The sequence below is a fragment of the Theobroma cacao genome, chromosome 7, assembly GCF_000208745.1.
Source record: "Theobroma cacao cultivar B97-61/B2 chromosome 7, Criollo_cocoa_genome_V2, whole genome shotgun sequence".
In the NCBI taxonomy this organism is placed as follows: Eukaryota; Viridiplantae; Streptophyta; class Magnoliopsida; order Malvales; family Malvaceae; genus Theobroma; species Theobroma cacao.
In genome coordinates this window covers 3,437,934-3,443,113 of record NC_030856.1, presented here as the reverse complement: position 1 = coordinate 3,443,113, position 5,180 = coordinate 3,437,934, and positions in this window count along the sequence as shown.

The window sequence follows — 5,180 nt, the reverse complement described above, 5'->3', positions numbered from 1 at the left end:
TGATGTTCAGCCTTGACTTGCTGACATGTCAAACATTTGGCTACAAACTGTGCAATCTCCCTCTTCATATTGCTCCACCAAAAAGTGTTCTTCAAATCTTTATACATCTTGGTACCTCCAAGATGGATTGTATAATTACTATAATGAGCTTCCTCAAAAATTTCTCTCTTCAATTCTGCATCATCGGGGACACAAATCCTATCACCAAACCTCAAAGAGCCATCATCATGAATTTTAAAGTCTGGTTTCAAACCAGATTCAACCCCAAGTTTAATGTGTTGGAGTCGAGGATCATCTGCTTGGGTTGTCTTAATTCGGTGAATTAAAGTTGGTTGTACTTGTAGGTTAGCCAGTAATGCTCTAGAACCATGCACACGTACACCAATATCCATCCTCCGCAAGTCCTCTAAAATCTGTTTTTGGGAAGTAATCATTGCAGCCATATTCCCAAAAGTCTTCCTACTTAAAGCATCAGCAACTCTATTCGCCTTACCTGGGTGGTAACTGATGGTCAAGTCATAATCCTTCAACAATTCTAATCATCTTCTCTGTCGCATATTCAGCTCCTTCTGCATGAAAAGATACTTCAAACTTTTATGATCAGTAAAGACCTCACAAGACTCACCATACAAATAATGTCGCCAAATCTTTAAGGCGAAAACCACTGCTGTCAACTCCAAATCATGAGTAGGATAATTCTCCTCGTAAGGTTTCAACTGCCTAGAAGCATAAGCAATCACTTTATCATCCTGCATAAGAACACACCCAAGTCCCTTTTTAGAAGCGTCACTATAAACAACAAATCCCTTACCATTAGTAGGTATGGTAAGTATAGGAGCGGATACTAATCTTTTCTTTAACTCCTCAAAGCTCCTTTCACAGTCATTTGTCCACTCGAAGCGAACCCCTTTTCGTACCAATCTAGTCAAAGGCAAGGCAATACGAGAAAAATCCTCTACAAATCGCCTATAGTATCTTGCTAAGCCCAGAAAACTGTGAATCTTTGAAACATTATTTGGTCGCTTCCAAGTCACCACTGCTTCAACTTTCTTTGAATCCACCGAAATCCCATCCTTCGACACCACATGCCCAAGGAAAGCAACACTAAGAAGCCAGAAATCACATTTCTTCAATTTAGCAAACAACTGCTTCTGCCTCAAAGTCTCCAAAACAACCCTTAAATGCTTTTCATGATCTGTTGAGCTAGGGGAATACACTAGAATATCATCAATAAAAACAACCACAAACTTATCCAAATAAGGTTTGAAAACCCTATTCATCAAGTCCATAAAAGCAGCTGGAGCATTTGTCAACCCAAAGGCATAACAAGGAACTCATAATGCCCATATCGGGTACGAAAAGCAGTTTTAGGGACATCTTCAATTCTCACCTTCAACTGATGGTAACCAGACCAAAGATCAATTTTGGAGAACACTTGAGCGCCTTTTAATTGATCAAACAAATCATCTATTCGAGGTAAAGGATACCTATTCTTCACGGTTGCCTTATTTCACTCTCGATAATCACTGCACAACCTCATGCTCCCATCTTTTTTCTTCACAAATAACACGGGCGCTCCCCAAGGAGATACACTAGGTCTAATAAAGCCCTTATCAAGGAGTTCTTGCAACTGCTCTTTCAACTCTTTCAATTCTGCAGGAGCCATTCTATAAGGAACTTTAGAAATAGGACCAGTTCCTGGAACCAAATCAATAGAGAAATCAATCTCCTTATCAGGAGGTAAACCAGGTAGATCTTCAGAAAAAACATCATGAAATTCCCTCACAATAGGAATCTCTTCAATCCTCAACTCCTTCATTCTAGTGTCTGTAACAGCTGCCAAAAATTCTTTGCAACCACTAGCAAGCAATCGCCTAGCTTTCAAAGCAGAGATGACTCGCAAAGGAGTGTAAGTACCACTACCATAAAAACAAAAAGGCGTTTCCCCAGGGATCTCAAAGTCCACCCTTTTCCCTCGACAGTCAACTTTAGCAAAGTTTACAGCTAACCAATCCATCCCTAGAATTACATCAAAATCTTGCATATCTAAAACATGAAGATCCGCAAGCAATTCTCTATCATCAATACTTACCACACACATCTTACAAATCTGATCTGAGATAATTTCACCTCTAACTGGAGTGTCTACACATAATTCATAATCCAGAAGCATACAAGGTAAAGCAAACTTTCGAACAAATGCAGCAGATACAAAAGAATGAGATGCACCAGTATCAAACAACACATGAGCAAAAGCTGAGGCAACTAGCAGTGTACCTGAGACAACAGTGTTGGATGCCTCTACATCTGACTGAGTGATAGCATAAGCACGCCCCTGGGTGCGAGGTCTCCCCACTTTTTGATGTCCAGAAAAAGGTGCCTGAGTAGTCTGAACAACATGAGTGGGTTGAGTCCTTTGCGCTGCAGTTTCAAAGGTTCGAGAGTTTTGTGGCCTCTGCACAAATTGAGATTCTTGAAGGACTAAGGGACAATCAGCAATACGATGGCCCAATTGGCCACATCAAAACAAGCACCCGTAACACGCCTACATTCAGCAACTCGATGTCCTCCACCACACACTGAACACCTAAGCCCTTGTTGGGATGTCTTGCCATGGTACGATTGAGTTCCCCGAGGAGGAAGTCTATCCTTAAAAGTAGCAGAAGCTCGAGATTTTTCAGTAGTTTGAAATTTAGAAGGACTACTAAAAGCTCTCTTACCTCGAAAGTCTGAATCTCTACCCCTCTTTTTCTGAAAATCTTTCCTTGCCTCCTGAGTCTCTCTCCATACAGCATCTAAGGATTTTGCCCTACCAACCACTTCATTGTAGTTGATCAAGTGCAATGGAGCTAAGCCTCGACGGATGTGAGCATTTAAACCATTTTCGAACCTCCTGGCCCTACTCTCATCGTCAGAAACCAGAGCAATGGCAAACTTGGACAACCGATCAAACTCAGCCTCATAGTCATCCACTGTCATACTGCCCTGAACCAGATTAAGGAACTCCCTCTCCAACTGTAACAACTTGCTTCGAGGGAAATACTTGGCATAAAAGGCAGTGCAAAAATTCTCCCAATTGAAGAACTCAAGTCATTGTCATGAGTGCGCGCTACTCCTTTCCACCAATTATGTGCACTACCTTGTAATAGATAGACTACAAATCTAACCTTGTCCTGATCACTGGAACGCATGGCATCAAAAGCTTTCTCCATCTCCTCAATCCATAATTCTGCATCATCCGGGTTTGTGGAACCCTTGAAAGGAGGAGGGGCTATCTTCTTAAACTCACCCAAAGCTTTCCAGTCAGAAGAATTGTCAACCTGTTGGACCGGTTGTAGGCGTTGTCGTTGCTCTCTAACCAAACCAGCTACCTCCTGTATCAAGTTCAGCACTCTATCATCATGTCCAGCCACAACACCTTGTGTCCCCTCGATTGGGTTTGCAGGAGGTTGGTCAATTTCAACAGTCATTTGAGCATATGATGTTTCAACATCATCTTGATTTTGGCTTAGAGGATTTTGAATTCTCTCAGAACGAGACCTCCTAGCACCAACTACTCTAGCACTAGCCACAAGTTCAGCGAGATTAGGTTCGCGGTCTCGACGAGGAGGCATGTTGATTTCTCATAATAAGAAAAATTAACATTAGCATTTTTTTTTTTTACACTAACACAAAGCAACTATAAAAGTATAACAAACATGAATTGAGGGAAAACGTCCCAATCCTATTTTTTTTTCTACCCATCTCTCGAATCTCGCACAAGTGTTATGTAACTACGTAATTATGCCTAACTTGGCTCTGATACCACTAAATCTGTCACGCCCCAGACCCGAGACATGACAGACGCCGCATACCTGTAAGGTATAATCCCACAGATATGCAAGGCTCTAAAATATATATCTTAAACTATTACTAAAATAGACTGATATACTTGAAGAATTTAGTGATTTATAAACTATATTTATTGACAGAATTTCCAAATATCATAATTCGACAATATTCAAAATTAAATCTCCAAAACCATAAAGCTACTAAGTCAAGATAAAAGTTTGAATACTAATTAAGATAGTTCGATGTTCATAATATTTAATAAATCCTAGATAATTTAAGTCTTACTAAATTAAACATCACTCCCCAAAGTTCCCGCGTGGTTGACCAAATCACAACCTGAAAAAAATTTTGAAAGAAGGAGTGAGTCAAACTACTCAGCAAGTAACTAACATCCCTTCAGCCGGATTAAGCATGCTTAAAACATTCAGGGCAAAACATCATTTACAAATGCCAAGACAAAATATTGGGTAATCTTATTTGGAATCACATACTTCAAAATTTGCGCATTCAAATAATAGAACAAATATATTCACCATATTTAACTTTTAATGGTCTCCTGTAACGTGCTACGACCACACTTAACCCCCGTGGCATAGGTCAGAAATAGAACCACAATTAACCCCGGTGGCACGGGGCAGAAGCATATCAAAGCAACCATTGGCTGCACTGAACAGATATCACAAATACTACTATTCTGTAACCGGTAGTGCGGTTGGGAGATCGATCTCTAATCATAGAATACATGTCGACATGCCCAACATTTAACCCCCATTGGCAGGGTCAGAGCATAGCCATACTAGGAGACAAAACAGAAATATATATTTTTAGATTACCCAAAGTTCATAATACAGTATATCAAATTTCTCAAGCATATCTCATACAACTCAAAAGCATATTCGTTTCAGACTAAATATTTATATTTATATTCACAAAAACATATATGCATACATTATACAAAGTCACATACAAATTTCAAAATAAAAAAAATCATGCTTTGCATAAGCGACATTCTAAATCCAACATATAAACTTATATACATATACATTTTACATGCTCAACCCAATTTTAATAAATCATAGGAAAAATATTATATCTCGTGTACAAATTCAGATTGAGGCTAATTTTTAAGGTGTAAAAACACCGAAGGGATATCAGTCACTTACATGATCTCGTAAATTTTACTTTCAAGTAGCAAATCCGAAAATCCTCTTAGTAGCCTAGTATTTCGAGAAACACAAAAATCAGAACTAAATTTGCAAACAGATCCTACAATGCGACTTTTCGTTGACCATCCTAAGCACTTAGGGTGTGTAGCGACTCCTATTACAATTTATGAACTTTTTTTTTTT